At 36.2% G+C, this 18,543-nt stretch overlaps 1 long non-coding RNA gene across 1 annotated transcript; it reads right to left on the reverse strand.

The window, feature by feature from the left end:
- Positions 1–5,618: 5,618 nt before the first annotated feature.
- LOC115927255 lies at positions 5,619–18,276 on the reverse strand. Its single transcript, XR_004065524.1, has 3 exons — positions 17,813–18,276; positions 9,983–10,110; positions 5,619–7,811 (listed from the first exon to the last, which is right to left on the reverse strand). It is a non-coding gene; the product is annotated as an uncharacterized LOC115927255 (long non-coding RNA).
- Between the last annotated feature and the right edge of the window lie 267 nt (positions 18,277–18,543).

Consider the following 18,543-nt stretch of genomic DNA (forward strand, 5'->3'; position numbering starts at 1 on the left):
ATTTTGTAGGAGGTATTATACTTAAGTATTCATCATGGAATACCCAAACAAAGTCTGTTTTGTATGTGCTTTATTTTTTGTTTGGTGTGCATGTTGATATTTCTGACTGTAGTAGTAGTAGTAGTAATAGTAGTAGTAGTAGTAGTAGTAGTAGTAGTAGTAGTAGTGGTAGTAGTAGAATTAGTTTTACAAGCTCAGTTTTAAAAAGCCTCTCAACAAAACTTAATATAGACAAGTACAAATAATACACAGTACAATAGGTGACAACTTATTACTTATTCCATACTTGCAAACAAATTGATGATAAAAATAGAATAGATTCGTCATTAGTATTATTTTTTATAATTATTGTTAAGTGAGGAATATTCATATTTTAAATAGAAATCGAGACTGATTAATTGAGTGTGTGACAAGTAAATACTGAAGATTTGTTTGATTTTGAACCATATTAAAATGCAAATTTATTGCCTATTCATATTCTATAATGTAATTCATGACAGTCACACACAATATATGAGGATCTATCATAGAAACATAATTGAACAATACTGAAAGAGAGAGAAAGTGTCAGGGAGAGAACAATTTAAAGAGAGAGGGTTAAGTTAGAAAAAAAAGAAGAAGGAAGAAATGCATGAGAGAGAGAGAGAGAGAGAGAGAGAGAGAGAGAGGGGGAGGGGTGGAGAAGAATGGAACAGATGAACTGTGAAGACATGGAGAAGAAGAATAATGATGGAAGTAAGACGACAGAGGGAAAGCGATTGTGTGTATAAGTCAGTTTGTGGCTCTGTATGTTGTAATGAGGGCATGCGATGATGTAGCATAGCAAAAGTGAGAGTTTGGGGTGTAGGAGTGAGTTGCAGGGCGTCGGACGGGGCCCGTAGGGTGTCGTATCATCTCCTTTTTACTTTCTCTTCCACTTCTTATCTTCCTTGATTTTCTGATTTTTCCCTTTCCCCCGTCTTTTCCCCTTTCAATATTTGGTTAGGCCTCCAATCTTCAACACCAGAGGGTGTGGGGGTAATCTCGCTATTCATAACGTCGAACTGCATATATAAAACACGAAGGCGGTAACTATTGATAAAAGCATGAGGACCGTTATTCATAATGTGAGATGAGGGTCGCTTTTCATAATTTATATTGGGGGTCACTAGGACCGCTATTCATAAGATAAATTTAGGGGCACTATTTATAATTAATGCAGAATGAGGGTCGCTATTCATAATATGAGAAGAGGGTCGATATTCATAATCCGAAAAAAGCGTTGCTTTCCATAATAAATACGCCACAGCCATAGGGGTGCTCCTAGCCAACAATTAACTCTCTTGTCATTTTGTTGCTTATTCATTTTTTTTTTATGAATAGCGACCCCCATTCCGCATTATAAAGAGCGACCTTCATTCTGTTTTATGAATAGCTACTCTCTTCTCAAATGATAAATATCGACACTCTTCGATTAAGATTAGCTATCCTTATGAATAATTACCCTTTTCTCAAATTATAAATAGCGGTTCTTATAATAATGGTCCTAATAAATAGCGGTCTTTATGAATAATGGTCATTATAGCTAGTTGGCCTCGGGGGGGGGGGATTGGTGTCCGTTTATGTGTCTTGGATGAGCTTGGATGGGCTTGGATGTGTATTAACGGGGGGCACGGTGGGTATGCTTTTTTTTATTAAAAGTTGCAATTAGATTTAAGTAAAGATGATAGATTTAATTAAAGATGGTTAATTTTGATAATCGGGGAAACAAGATCGGTCAATCTTCATTGATTACTATTTGCAAATTAATTCATCCTTGCTGAACCTATTTAAAAACTGAATTTATAAATCATCCGAAACGAGCTGAACGGGTTGAACGTAAACCAATTTGTAACACTAATTGTAACATTAACCCTAGTCCTAAACCTAGATATAATCCTTAACCCTAGATCTAACCCGTAACCTTACCCTAGTCCTAACCCTTGTCCTAACCCTAACTCTAAACCCTGAACCTCACCCCAGTAACAACCCTCTCCCTGACCATAACCTCAACCCTAAAATCATTATTATTGATGGTGGATTATTCTGCAGTTTGCCTGATGTTTTAAATAAAATGCTACCCGCCACTTCCTTATTTGTGTCGATCGATCGACTTTACGGCGATCAAATTCAGAAGGGGGGATAATTTGTGTTGGATGCGTGTTACGGGGGGGGGGGCAGTATGGATATTTTTTTGAATTTTTCATCAACAATTGCATTTTGATTGAAAAATAGTTAATTTTGATAATCAGGGAAACAAAATTGGATAAAGACGGCAATCCTCAATGTATTAATATTTTCAAATTATTTAATCTTAAATTTAACCTGCTTAAAAAAAGGATTTCTAGGTAATCCAAAATGAGCTGCATGGGTTGAACAGAGCAACACTAATTGTAACCTCAACCGTAGTCCTAAAATTGCCCTAACCCTAGTCATACCCCTAACCCTTGTCATAACACTTAACCTTACCCCAATCCTAGCTTAACCCTACTTCTAACCAGCCCCTGTCACTGACCTAATCCTAACCCTAATTCATTATCATGGATGTTGGATAATTCTGCAGTAAGCCCTATAGGCCGTTTTAGCTGATGTTATTAATAAAAAATTAATGAACCCCCGCTCCTTTTGTATATGTCCGATTAGACGACCATCGATCAAATGTCAAAACAAGAAGAACAAAATTTTCTTTAAATGGAAGATTATCCTGATGAATAATTTGCAGATTAGGCATCATGCAACAAACAAAACTGTTAAAAAATTCTTTTAAATGAAGCCAATTGATAAGTTTATGACACTAACAAGAAAAAGCGGAAAAGTACCTTTTTTAAACCATTGGTATAAAAACGTAAAATACAATGCACTTTGAAATATCATGATAGAGAGTGTTGTTATTATTCAACAATCATGATATGCGACCCATCCCGAAATTTTCATCTGCAAAACAAAATTAAGATGAATTTGAAGAAAAAAATAGGGGTTGTCTCAGTTACTTCGGATATTTTACTTCCAATTTTACAGCGACAGAATTATGAGACTACGTACCGTTGTTTAAAGTGGAAAAAGCCCTCTATGACTCTTTTGCAATAGACGCAAATAAAGAAATTGAACTACGCAAGTGGCTCATAGTCTCTTTCTTCAGCTCATTTACTATTTGAAGCGTTATTTGACATATTCATTGTAAAGTGTAGAAAAGAAAGAACAAGAAAAGACAACAACAAAATGAAAGGAAGAAGTTTTTACAAAGCTATTTAGTCGCCGCTATACCCGAATATAGTCAAATTTATCGACTATCGTTATTTGCTGGATAAAAGCACAATTTTTGGTACAGGGCTTCGTTAGGACTTACTAAACGATATTAGGCTAAGAGCCCCCGGCAACAAAATCGATTAAAGGGTGTGGGGGCGGGAGCGTCTTTTTGGAGCCCCCAATAATTTTACAACATTGATTTGTTGCTGTACAAATGCCATTTTTGGTACAGGGCTCCCTTAGGACCTTCTGAACTATATTAGGGAAGGAGCCCGGCAAAAATATCATATAAGGGTGTGGGTGGGGGCGTCGCCTCGTAGCCCCCCAATATTTTATAAGATAATATAACATTGGGTTTTTGTGAAACCCATGGGGCCCCAATCGCACATATATGAATAATTATGCCGGGGGCTTCTACCCTACCATCATTCAGCACAGGCGCGGATCCAGGGGGGGGGGGGGGGTAGTGAGCACTATTTTTAAATTTGTTTGCTCCCCAAAATTAGAAAATCGCGCCGGCCGAAAATTCGCTCAGTGGGGGGGGGGGGGGGGGTGGAGTGTCGAAAATTTAAAAATTTTCACCTCAAGGGAGAGGGGGGGGGTTTCGGGCTCCCCGGGCCCCACTCCCTGGATCCACCACTGATTCAGCAGTCCTAATGAAGCCCTGTACCAAAAAGGATGACTGTACTACAAATCTCAATGTTATAATACCTAATGAATTTTATGTGGTCTACGAGGCGACGCCCCGCCCACACCCTTAAATGATATTTTTGCCGAGGCTCCTACCCTACTATCGTTCAGTAGGTCCTAAAGGAAGCACTATACCAAAAATGGTGCTTTTGATCTGGCAAGTAACGGTAATTTCACTAAGCCACCTGAATATTAAGCTATTTTTTCACAAAATTTCTCGTACATTGATTGCTTGAACAACTATGGTGATTATTATTTGGTCATCAATGCCGATCAACTATTGTTTAAAATGTGACAAACATTTATCTTCATGTGATTTATACCGCCTTGGGGAGAGAGAGAGAGAGAGAGAGAGAGAGGGGGGGAGGGAGAGAGAGAGAGAAGAGAAGAGAGAGAAGGGGGAGGGGTGATGATGACATTGGTGATGACAATGATGACTCTCCCTGTTGAATTGCACGACAAGGTTTTTTTTTCTGTAGTTACATGTATTTATTCGATTTAGTCATACAAAACATTTGAATTTTAAAATGCACAATTAAAAGGTATAAGTTTACTTGTTTTTGATAAAGGAAATTGCTTTAAGGAGTGGGATATTATTAGTACATGCTTTAATATTATTGTATAAATATCATTATTATACATGTATCATCACCATCACCCTTGGTGCCATCATCATCACTACTACCATCATTTCACCACCACCATCATCACTATTACCATCATCATCACCACACTACGATCACTATCATCATTATCACCACCATCATTACTACCATCATTATCATCACTACTACCACCATCATCACTACTATACTATCATCACTACCATCATCATCGTCGTCACTACTACCATCATCATCACCACTACTACCATCATCATCACCACTACTAACATCATCATCACCATCATCATCACTACCACAATCATCACCACCAGCATTACAACTTTCATTATCACCATCATCACCACCATCATTACTACCATCATTATCATCATCATCACTACTACCACCATTACCACCACCATCATCATTACTATACCATCATCACCACCATCATCATCGTCGTCGTCACTACTACCATCATTATCCCCACTACTACCATCATTATCCCCACTACTACCATCATTATCCCACTACTACCATCATTATCCCCACTACTACCATCATTATCCCCATCATCATCATCACACCAACATCGTCACTATTATCATCATCATCTTCATCTATTCACAGTAAAGTTTTCAATGAATTCGGTGTTGTCTGCCAAAGTTAGCTTACAGTTTAAATTTTGATATTAAATATGCAAATCATGTAAGTTCCACTGCAAACCACCCTTAATGCTGTGGTTCATAATTTGAAGCAGTTGATAATTGTCATAGATATTACAAATTCAAAATTATTCAGTCTAGTCCATTTTCAAGGTGGCATATTTTTACAAGTTTTAACTTTCTTATTGTAATTTTAACACAACTATTGTGAGAACATGAAAACAGAATTTAAAATTCTTGATTTCAACAATTACACCGTAAACCTTTCATCCATTTGAAAACGTTACAACTACATGTACATCTATTTCTAAAAGGGCCCTAATTCACCCAGTCAACCTTTCATTCTTAAGTTACAAAAAAAATGCATCCCAAAAAATCACATTTACAAGGAGTATGAATAATTCACTTGTTAACTCTATATTTTATATCTCAAACAATATTGTTGACATTTTCGTAGCACATGTACATTGCAAAAAGGACATGTACATGCAAAAAGGACATGTACACGCATACAGTGTAAGCCCATTGACATAACATGATGGAACTGACAAGGAATATCCATTAGTTCACAGCATATGCTCTGAGGAAAAGTAGAAATATGAAGAAATACATTGGTAAAAATGTAATGAACTGGATAATAATAACAAACTATGAAATATTCTAAGTTATTCCATAATACACATATATACATGTAATATGTATGTTAATTTCAATTAAACTGTTCTGTAGTTGTGATGTTATGTGGACAACCCTCACATTTGCTTTTATTGACGCAAAAAATACATTACAGGATAAGAGAAATGTAATTGCTTTGGAAATACTTTCTTGGCATCTACTAAATGTCCCTTTACTTGCTGGTTATAGTGAACAATACAAACAATGGTAATTAATCAATCAGCAGTTTTTCTATCTTTAAGTCCTCCAAACTCTATTAGCTATAGAAACTACATGTACAAGATTTGATATACCCGAACACATGTTCATTTAGATCATTTGCTGACATTTAACAAAAAAGATCCATTACTTATTTCATCTGGGGACAAAATAGTATCTCATTTGAAAACTTACATTTTAGTTGATACGTATAGAGAATATATGTAACAATCTTACCTCAATCTTACATTATTCTTTACACTACCGTTTGGAAAATTATGACATATTTTTTTTTGTAATGAACAAAGTATTATGCTGAATCATAAATATGCAATTATTACAGCTTTGATACCAAGGAAGAATCATATGCAACAAACAAACATGTACATATTCACATCATTATGGATACTCATGATTTTTTTTTTTTTAAAGCTATCCTCACACTTTTTCCTTCTGAATATACAATGAGGTATAACATACCTTTTAGATTCAATGGCGATTTAATCAATTCATAGTGAGCATGCTGTAAATATATTCTTACTTGACCAACTATACCTGCATGTATCATAATGCAAATGCATTTTTCTGAAATATTGAAAATAAAAGAGCACTGTTTATGTACTGTTAAGCCAGGATGTGAAAATAATTGCACAGGAAATGACAAGAATGGTTGATGATACTTTTTTTTGTTTGGTAACATGCATTACAAAGACATTAATATATGGAAATTCATAAGTATAACATCCGTGCATGTCAGTTGAAGGAGTGTTCTAAAATTCCCTTTTTAGGAAACTTCCAACTTTAATTTTAAGACTACAACAAATTTAAAGCGTTTTGCTGCTTTTTCTCATCAATTGATGTACCTAGTAACATGCTATTAAAGTAAATCAATGCGGTTGTAGTGAAGAGAAAAGAATTGCACTAACTCGTACATGGATCCTGACAAGATTCAGATAGTTAGACAGTGACATTTTTATGACTTACATTTTGATTTTCAAATGACAGTGTTTCTCCCTTTTACATTTTAATGTTTGATGAAATTAATAACAAGCGTACTGAACTGAAATATTGCCAATTAAAAAGCATTGTTTATGTGCTACAGTATAAAGCAACATTCCTTTTGAAGGAAAGGATAAATGATCCAATATAATGTCTAACTATCTGATTCTTAGCTTCCTTCACCTTCACCTTCACCTATCCCACAGTCTGGCTGACCCTTGGGGCACCACTGAAGATTTATACTACCAGCTTCCTCCACTCCTCGTGGTTCTTGGCTTTACGAAGTATGATGTTTCAGTCAAGGTCACTCGTTAATGTTGTCTTCCCATCGTTTCCTCTGCCTGCCTTTTCGTCTCCCTCCTTGTACTGTTCCATGTAGAATAGTCTTGGCCAGTCCAAATGATCATGTGACATACCCATACCACTTTACTTTGCATCTTTTCACTGAAGTCAGGAGGTCTTTATACGGCCCTATGGTGTTTCCAATTCTGATTTTCACTACCTCGTTGGTTATGTGATCTCTATACCAGATACTGAGGAGTTTGCGGAAACATTTCATCTCCAGTGCCTGTATCCTTCTTTTAATGTCTGCTGTCATGGTCCATGTTTCACATGCATACAAAAATATGGACATATGGACAAGATCCTATAACCGATTTTGAATGGGTGGTATTCGTTTTCGACTGAAACACTGCACATGTGTGTTACTTCCAGCCTGCATAGAAAAAGAAGAAATGATAGCGTGAAAGGTAAAAATACAACAATCGCGTAAACAAATCAAAATTGATTCTATCAGGGTTTTACAAAAGGTCTCTAATAAAAAATTTAAAATCATATCAATTCTTTAACCTCCATGTAACAAATAAAGTGGGATAGACTTCTTTTTTAAATTCATGTATGCTCCAAAGCCTTTCTTTTAGGAATGAATGAATGCATCTAATTAAGAACACAAACTGATTATTATCGAACATGTCATTATCAAGTCCCTAGATATCATTCTTTATATACTGTACATTTATCTATAGAGAGAATGATTGGAAATTCAATTTTAAATATATATCTAAAGGCTATCCTCCTACATACGTGGAAAAGGTTCTCTCATATTGTAACCACTTTGACATATAATCTATTAAGAGGTAATGACCACATCATCTTGAAAAGCCTTGTGAGGCATTTTTTCTTCTACACATATAAGTTATAAAAAAAAACATGAATGGTGCCACTTGTTGATTTCCCCTTTCTGTAAAGGAGGTTTAATTGAAAATTGTATAGTTTAATAGAACCATGATCATAGATTTGCAGGATATCCTCCTGAATATGATAAAGTTTATGGGTGAGTGTATATTACATGTAGGTACATAATAATTACAGTACTGTTTCATCAGGGTTAGCATTAAAACAGTTATAAATCAAATCATGAAAACATGAAAATATGAACTTGCAAAGATGCATTACAATTAATCTATAACTATTTAATTATATTGCGAAAGTGTATTGAAAAAGAGGGAATGTTCACTACACACACTGATGAAACTTGGTTATCAAAGGGGAAGTCTACCTTGATATAATGATGGTTTTGAGAAAAGCAGAAAAACTACAGACAAAAAACTCAATGACCAAAACAACATGTCTGCAACTACCTAAAGAGAAAGGAAAAAAAATCAACTACAGGCAATTTCGGAAAGAGTTCCATATATATAACCCCACTAAAATCGATGCACAGCTGTATAGCCTACCCTCACTCTCATCCTAATCCTAACCCAGCATACCCATATTTTTTCCTTCAATTTTAGTGGTGGTTACGTGTACATATGGAACTCTTGTCGTAATTTTGATGGCCTTGCAGGGTTCATCTTCTGAAACTTGCAAACATTACAAAGATGTATTTACAAAGATGTATTATAGAATCAGAACATAATTGCCGGAGTTGATTTGAAAGTTGTTGGAATGGTGTTAAATGCAAATTAGCATCTTGTGAATGGTGTAGACTTTATTTATTGACATTCCTCTTGCAATTTCTTTTTAAGGCTACAAACATTACTGTTATGATAATTGTAGATCTATCACATAAAAGATGACAAGTGACGTTTGAAATTAGATTTGGCTTCCTACATAATTAATCATAAAATGTCTCAAATTTATTTGCTTTGTGTTTCTGCTACGTGTATACATGGTGATGGTCTTTCTCTTGCTCCCTTATTACTCTGCAAGGAAAGACCAGTATTTAACAGCTCATCTACCCTATCTGAATCTTTCTCCCTGTTTATCTGATCTCTTTTCATCAGTGCCATTTCAAATCCATAACCTCTCTTTCACTAATAACTTCAAGTCTTCCTCATTCCTTTATACCTTGCATCTGATTGTGATGGATAAGATTTCTTGATATTTAGAACGTCACATTCATCATCTCTGTTTTTCAAATGGGATTGCAAAAAATATATTGTGTCTTGAGTGAAGCCCAAACTGGTTCCTGCTGCTTAGCCTTGGCTGCATTCTCCTTATAGTCTTCTAGCTCAGATCCTCTCTTCCACACTTCATTTCATTATCGCAATTTGTTCTTATATCTTATGGGTTACCGGTACATATCCCTAATCTATGTGAATCATGCATTATGTTGCTGACTGAAGAAAGCAATTTCTAAATTTGCAACTTAAAAGATCTAAGCATACGTCAAAGGGCTGGCTCAAAGAATACATAGAAGCCAGAAAAACAGGAAGGGGTGGGGGGGGGGGGGGGGATTGGACTCAAATTCATAAGATTTCACAAGAGGACTTTATGAAAGCAGGTCATTTTATACAATGAATAAATATAGTTGTACTTTGAATCATCTTCACATGAAAAGGACTTACAGGTAAGTAAATGTTTTTAAGATATTGTTACATGTACCTGCTACTGCTACCTGGAGCTAACCCTCGTCGCTGAGAAATAGCCTTGAAGTATACTGTTTGGTTGAACGGAAATTCCATTTCAGCTGTATACTACCGCAAATGTCTGACAGTTTGCTCCAAAGAAGACTGTAGTTTGGGTAAGAGCAATAGTTACAATTAAGTATAAGTATACACATGTAAAGTTGCATTTATACAGAACTATTACAGTGACATAATAACAATATTGCAACTTCCTGCGATCAAAAAGGGGAAGAGAGAGGTAGCTAGAGTGATTGAAAGTAAAAAAAAGGGGGAAAAAGAGGGGAAAAGAGGGATAAAAAGGTAGAAAAGAGAGAGAGAGAGAGAGAGAGGATATAATTGAATCAGGAGCTGCCAAGACATATACATTTCTACTCATATGAATCTGCATAATAATATACAATACAAAAACTACATGTAGGTATTGTTAATACATGTTCATGCAGATCTGCTGAAATGGATGATATAAAATCAATGTTTGGTAGTTGTTGCTTAACTTGAAATAAATATTTGAAGAGCTGCATGAATAAGTATATTATTTTCTTTCAAATCAATGATGGTATTGTTTCCAAGAAATAAGAGTGACTTAAATTGAAAGTTTGTTTTAAAATGTAGAAGCCACAGTATTCTTGTGCACTGATGCATGCAACATGCTATCTTTAACATTTGAAATGTGATACGTCTAGCAAAAACAATCCTAACTTAAGTTTGTGGGGTAGTATTGTTCCTTGTACACAAATGGTATTTAGATAATACTAACACAGCACTGCCAACAAAATGAATGGATGAGTACCGTTTAAAACTTTAAAATGTATCCAATCAAAATATTGTTGCATATTCTTTTTAGACAGTAGACACCCTGTAGAAAAACAAAAATCCTAAGATTTTACTGCAAGCTATAATTATTATTTCATTTGGCATTGCAACAATGGAAACAATAAATTACTGCTAAAATGTATGGACAGTCAGATTTTATGCAAATTTAGTCTCAAAGTTACTATTCAGTGCGTATAATAAAAAAAAATGTACCAGTTCCAACTTTGGTAACTTAATTATAAAGTTGATGTGCACTGTAAAACTTACAGGTTGCAATCCACAGCAGTCATTAATTTTGCACAGAGGGGGGGGGGGGGGGGGGGAACAAATTTCCACACCCAACCCTCTTTTAAAGACTAAAACCATAGACCGCTCAAACCAAGGAACGGCTCTACGTAATATGTACACTGTATACAATATATACCAAACTGAATGGAAATCATACCAGAGTTGAAGAATAAATGAAAAATAGATGTGCATAAGAATAACTTTGACATAGACACACACACAAACAAAAATCCAATAACTTTTAAAAGGAAGACTGGCCAACTTTTAATGCTACATGTAGTATATACATGTAGGAGATTGCATATACTGTAGGGATAAGGGGTAATCTTTTGGAAATTGGATCAAAATAGAAAAAAAAAATCATTTAAAGGAGAAAACATTATGCAATTAATATCTTTGTACAGGAAATAAATAAAATATATCAATAAAAACAACTACAAACAAACAAAAATAAAGGATAATCAGCTGATTATTGTTGGAGAAAAACATTATCTTTTTAATATGCAAATTATACTTTAGTTTCATTTATTTCTTTACAAATTCAGACAAATTGAAAATATTATGGTAATGAAAGATAACTGACCATGGTTAGTTAAATCTTAGGTAATCAATAGTATTCAATGGTTTTGGATCCTCAGAGAAACATGTATGTTAACTCAAATTATATTAATTAATTTAGCTTTACCTAATCTATAGAACATAATGGAAATTGAATAGAAAAGCTGTATTTTCCACTCAATAATATGACTCTTCTGAAAATATGTGCACATGTACATGTAATGTACATGTAGGGTCTTACTATATTAAAGATTTGTAATAAATAGTTTTTAAAATGGCATAAGAATACGAAGAGGGAGAAAGTGCAACATGGATGCTTCACATTATACACTGTCGCTCATATAGTTGGAATATTTTGTTTTACCCCACTTTATGGAATTATTTTTAAAATAATTTAAAAATAATAGATCTAGATAATAGTATCCATTCTCCGATTTTATTGAATAATAATTTGACAATGTGTGTTTTGCGTGACTGCTAAAGCATGTGTATGCTACTATGCTTATCAAATAGGGGACCTACGCCCTTAAGTCATAAATGACAGTAACGAGGATTAATGCCCCACAAAAGGGCACTAATATAGCACATCGACACGGTTTTGATCCTGGGGCCTCACAGTTACGAGGCCATTGCTTTGTCACTGAACCATGACTGTACGAAGCGGGGGCTAGGATAGGGGGCAGTTTCCATAAACAAAATAAAAAACAGAAAATGAAATTTATTGCATTTTACCCCGGTCCCCAACATAAACAAATCCTCTGAATGGCCATGCATATGGCTCAAAAGCTGTTCAGTTTTCTATTAGAGGGATATCAGATGGATATTTAAAAAGGGGTGATGATGTTAATGCAGAGGTGATAGAGAAGGGCAGATTAGAAAATAATTCTGAATTCTGAACCTTACAATTTTCCTTCTACATACCAAAGTAATTTACATTTCATTTATTTACTGACAAATAATTGCAGTCACTTTTGCAATCAATAATAGTCACTCTTTCCAGTTTATTATTCTCATACATGTATGATCTCCTTTTCTCTCTCTTTAAATATCTCTCTCTCTCTCTCTCTCTTTCTCTTTCTCTCTTTGCAGCTGCAAGTTCCAGGTACTGTTTTGTTTTAAGTTTGTGCAATGTTAAGCACCTAACAGGAATAAAGGTACATGGGTGTCATTGGAAATAGGGTATTAAGGAGGGTACTTTTGACAGACTTTGTTTCAAATTGGCATCCCAAATATCTAGCTACAGATACGGGGTAATAAAGTGGACATGTACATGTATGTAAAAGTAGCTGCACAAATCTAGAGTCTGCTTATCGTGCATTTTATAGAATGAAACGGGATAGTAACTTTGGAGCAAAATACTATAGAACATAAATCGGTTATACACATATTAACACTTGGGATGAAGAACAGGAAATCTGAAAATTAATGAATCGTCATTGACGAGAAAAATAAAAAATCACATCATTTTATTCATTAGGTCATTTCATTGTGATGACGAGTAGGTGATTAGAATTTCAAAATGTACCCAGGAGAAATCTGCCCAGATAGAAAGCTTGTGACATATATTTACATTCAATATCATGCAGCACTTTACAGTTTTCTATTCTTCTGTTTTATTATTTGTTTAAATTTCTCCTTTTATTGAGATAACCCTATGTTAGTCTTTTTTTCCTTCTGTTTTCCTCTTTCTCTCATTTTCTATGTTATTCCTTTTTTATTGTCTACATCTTTTTTCTTCTTTTTTCTGTCCTCGCTTCATGTTCTCTTATTTTATCCTTCTTTTATATTTTACTTTAATATCTTCTATTCATATACTGTTTTTTATATTCTTCTTTCACTTTCCCCTATTTCTGTCTACATAGGATATGACTTTTCACTCAGTTTTTGTCTTCTTTCATTGGTTCTTCTCTCTTTCCCTGTGTGTGCCTTTATTTTTCTCATTTGTATCTTAACAGTTATCTTTGTTCTTCTTCCTTCACTCATTTTCTCTTTCACACCTTTTTCGCATGTATTCTTTATCTTAAATGTTATCATCCTCCATGTTTACAATCAACTATGTTTATCTTTATTTTCTCATTCATATCACCTCATGACTGCGAATGGTGGTCATGTTTACATAAAAATGTAAGAAAACAAAAATGACATAAACTCACTAATGCACAGAGAAGTTGCCCACTAATACCTTCCATTTTTTTATAAAGAAGAAGCATCCAAAGAACAAGAAATCATTAATAATTGGGGATGTGTCAATTTTGGTGGTGGCCTACCTCTTTGTTGAAGCGTACTTAAAAACACCAGAAAAATCTCACAAATTAAAAATATAAATCCTTTTCACGATTTAGAATCTTATTTCCATACAATTCCATAACTTGGATCTCTGTCACCTTGATCAAGTGAAATTTTGAGGCTTTGGGGGGGGGGGGGGCTGGTGATTTATTTCCCTTGTCAAAACTCACACACAAGTTTGAGAATACTCACAGCAGTTGTACTCCACCATAGCTTTACAAAATGTACCTGTTGAAGAGGCTTCAATATGTCTTGTGTTCTAGTATTAATAGCAGGGATTGACCATTCATAGATATATAAATGTACATGAGGAAAAAATTATTCAAAATTTCCCTTCAACTCTGAAACACAAAATATGTACGTGTAGCATAAATTACAATACATGTATGGGTTGAAGAGTCCCTGAATTGAGTTTTTTTTTTAATACAATGTAAGAGAGACAGAATGGCAAAAGTTTGAAATAAATCAGACCAATACTAAGAGTTATGAATGTTTGAAGTATGAGATCACTAAATAAATGTGAATCTCAAATTGGCAATTTGGTACATTAATTCATGTAGACTTTGATAACTCTTCTGTTTGTTGTCTACTTCACCTCTGAAACATACATGTAGCATAAATTACATTACATGTGTGAGTTGAAGAGTCCCTGAATTGGGTTTTAAAAAAATACACTGTAAGAAAAAGAGAATGGCAAAAGTTTGAAATACATGATGTAGACATGTATGGATAACTCTCCTGTTTGTTGTATACAAAACATAATCTTAAGTGCCTTCTTCCTTGTGGAAATTATCAGTTTATTTACAGGTCCTCTTAAGATATAAAGAACCTTCTGAGTCATACATGTACATGTTTTTTTTTTCTTTTTCATTTACATTTTAGTCATTCTGTGTGTTGGAACAAATGGAAAAGTTGTCCGCCACTACATCCTATAGACGTTACTGATTCAGCCAATTTGAAGAGCCCATACCTACATGTTTTAATGATTACAAATTTACAACTTCAAAAATGTGTACATGTAACTTTGTCACTTTTAGTCTGATTTAAATTTAAATCAAATTGTCCCCATTGTGCTTCTTATATTTGTTCAGCCTTCCACTGGTAGTTTGCTAATACTAGAGAATGAGGTGGATTTCCCTTTAACATTAGGTATATTAAATCTTCTGTGAGAAGAGAGATTATGGTGTCTGTTTTTCACTATTGCAGCAGTGCAGTGGCAGATCCAGATTGGGGGGGGGGGGCGCGGGACCCCCTCACTTGGCCCCATAAACAGGCAAATTTAACCTTTTTTAGATTTAAAAAAGACGCCCCCCTGGAGAAAGGGGGGAGCAAAGGGGGGCCGGGGGGTGTGGGTGTTAACTCGGTGCTCAACATTTTTTCACGAATTGGGCCCCCTTTCAGCCGGCCCCCTCCCTTTCTGCAGACTGGATCCGTCCCTGTAGCAGTGAATTCCACTACAGTCACATAAAGGTCCCAATAGTGTCAACAATTAATTTGGATAAACTTGCATAAATTTGCATAAACTTCCATAAATGTGAGTGCAACCAGGATGATCAATTACAGAACAGGGACAACCAACAGCTTGTTCGCTAGACTGGTTAGAATAGCCTTAGGGCTAGGTGATAACATGAAATATGATATGGATGTCACTAAGCCTTAATTGGCACCCATATCGAGAGTGACACACCAAATTGCTATCCCTCCAGTATCAAATATTTACATTTTTTGTTAAATGTTTGTATTATTTTAAAGTGATTTGTATGAGAAGAAAGAAGAGTTTATATTACTAGTCCTACAGTATAGTAATACTAATCATACTAGTATTAACAGCTTCCACCAGTGGGTAAGGTTATTTTAGTGTGGGTACTTCTAGTGGTATTATAAACAAATTTGAATTTTTGTTTTATATCAATTATTAGTCTTGATAGGGGTACGGGTATCAATTAAGTGGCTCGGTAACATTGCCTCAGATTCTGAAGAAAAAAAATCCTGGATTTAGCTCATGCTGCAATCATGATTACAAACATTTAGGTCAGTCAGGAATCCCATGACTTTACAAGCCGATTGCCTAGCTGTCTGATTATCAAGATATTTATGATTGGAAATCAAAATTTCATTTTTTGTTTACCTAACAGTTTTTTATTACATTCATGTACACTACAGTCTTTTGGGGAAAATGAGTATGGTAAAAATGGTAACTCAAACTAACAGATTTTTACTTCTTTGAGGCATTTCTATCATGATCATTTTGAAGCGCAATTTTGTTTAGGGCTTCAATATTACACCATATCACAGGCACTGATAACACGTAGGGCCACAGCTCAGATTGAATATTAAATGATGGGTATAGGCCAAGTGATATCAATGTTATTAGATCTACAACCTGCGTCTAGCAGCTACCATGAGCTGAGGATGCATGATGACACCGACAGTAGCCTATACGTGTGAAAAGTTGATGCACATGGGTCATATGGCAAGATTATTAAGAAATCTGATTTGAACGTCATATGCTACCTTACGTAAAGTCCACGCCTAAAATGCAATCATTAGAGTCACAGTTTTTGATATTTTATATCGTATTCCACCCAGGCCTGCAGGGCAAAACCACTCCAGCAAGGCTAGAGTCAATGCTTAGGCGTATTGTCCTCTAGCGCTGTTACATGTACGTGCTGAGAGGCAGCAATAGCACACGATGAACACATTGCACACAATTGCACACTAATGCACACAATGTATACAAAGTGGTTGATTACCAAGTTTGACAGTAGACTCACGATTTGAATTTTTGAATTTTTCTTTCTAGTCTAGATCTATATGACTATAGACTAGATTCTAGATCTCTAAGTATAACTATAACATAGACCTAAGTTGAAAAAATTGTATGCTATTTAGGTGTCATCAACTCCCGGGCCCCCCCCCCCCCCCCCCACTCCGAGAACGGATGGACCCCATGCGTGTTACCAAAATGTCCTTTTCGTAACAAAAGAAAAAGGTCGACCCGTATTGACTTTACACACCGGACTTTTGCTGAAAAAGGCTTGTATAACAAAAGAAAAAGGTCGACCCGTATTGACTTTACCCCGGCCCCCCCACGCAGGGGTCGGAATGACCGCATGCGTGTTACCAAAATGTCCGGTAAAGGGGTACTTTTCGTGCGACAAAGTCCGGCCCGAGAATTGTAAAAAAAGGGGTGTATTTGACTTTTCACCCGGAGATTTCTTTAAAAAGGGGGTGTTTTTTCTTTTTTTCTCTCATCTCTTTTGACTCCTGAGAAATTATTCTGAATTTAGGGGGGTGCATTGAGCATTTTTCCTGATTTAGGGGGGTCTCCAAGGCAGGAAAAGCCTGTGAAAAGCCCGCGAAAGGGGGGTTCGAAAATGTTGGCAGTCCTCAGATAGGGGGTGCTTTCAAAAAGAGGGAACGAGCATATGCGTACCCTAAATAACACTGAGTGGGGGGGGGGGGGGGCCAGGGACTTTACACACAGGACTTTTGCTGCAAAGGGGGGGGGGGAACACGCATATGCATACCCTAAATAACACTGAGTGGGGGGGGGGGCGGGCATCAACTATCACTAAAGTACCGATTTTGAGTGAAATCAGTTGAGTTTTGTACAGTGTAGTTTGAAATGCTGAAAATCAATATGAACAGTTTTTAATACACAGCTGCACAGCCAGGATAGTAATGCAGCTATGTGTGGGCAAAACCAGGGACATGGCTCGTGATGTCCACCAGTCTAGGTATCCTGCCGGGCGGGAGCGGCGGGCCCGGCGCACCTGGTAGGGCTATTATTTCCATTTGAATGTGCAAGTTAGATTTATTTAAAAAAAAGAATAAAATACGGTGTTACTGTAGAACCTACCTTAATCAGACGGATGGGCACATAATAGAGATCTTGATGTCAGGATACTAATGTGGTCTAGTTGTTTCAGTCGGGCAACCGTGTTCGTGAAAGAGAAGAAAGACAGCTGCACGATGCGATGGAGAGTTAGCTCGAGAGCGGGCTGCCGTCGCGTCCGGGGCATGCATCGCAGGCGGTCAGATCCGAGCTTCCAGCGTGGCCGTGGATGCGCCAGATTCAGAGCGAGTGCTAGTTTCTCGAAACTGCCATAAGTCTAAGCTCGTGGAGATTTGGTAGAAACACGTGTTAGATCTCTATCACACGTTTCAATACGATGTCTAAAAAGTTAGACTTAATGACGGTTTCGTGAAACCTCCCCAGGTGTTCGGTGTCGGGGATCTGGGCAGCGTTTCATGAAACCGTCATAAGTACAAGTCCAACGACATCCCATTGAAATGTGTGTATTAAGTTTAACACACGTTTCAATGGGATGTCGGTGAACTTGTAGTTATGACGGTCTCATGAAACGCTGCCCAGATCCAGTGGATGCCTGGTACTGGGAGGCGCACGCCCCCCCCCCCCTTTTTTTTTCTCCCGAAAAAAATGTGTTCGCATACATATTCTGTTTAAGCATTTGGATAGGCCTCAGAATCTGCCAAAAGGCTAAGATTATCCGGGGACCGCATCCAGTTGAAGGCTTCATTCTCGCAATTTCGTTTATTTCAAGCTTTCCTTCCCCCCCCCCCCCCCCC

Source organism: Strongylocentrotus purpuratus, unplaced genomic scaffold, assembly GCF_000002235.5.
Source record: "Strongylocentrotus purpuratus isolate Spur 01 unplaced genomic scaffold, Spur_5.0 spur5_scaffold_20, whole genome shotgun sequence".
Lineage (NCBI taxonomy): Eukaryota > Metazoa > Echinodermata > Echinoidea > Camarodonta > Strongylocentrotidae > Strongylocentrotus > Strongylocentrotus purpuratus.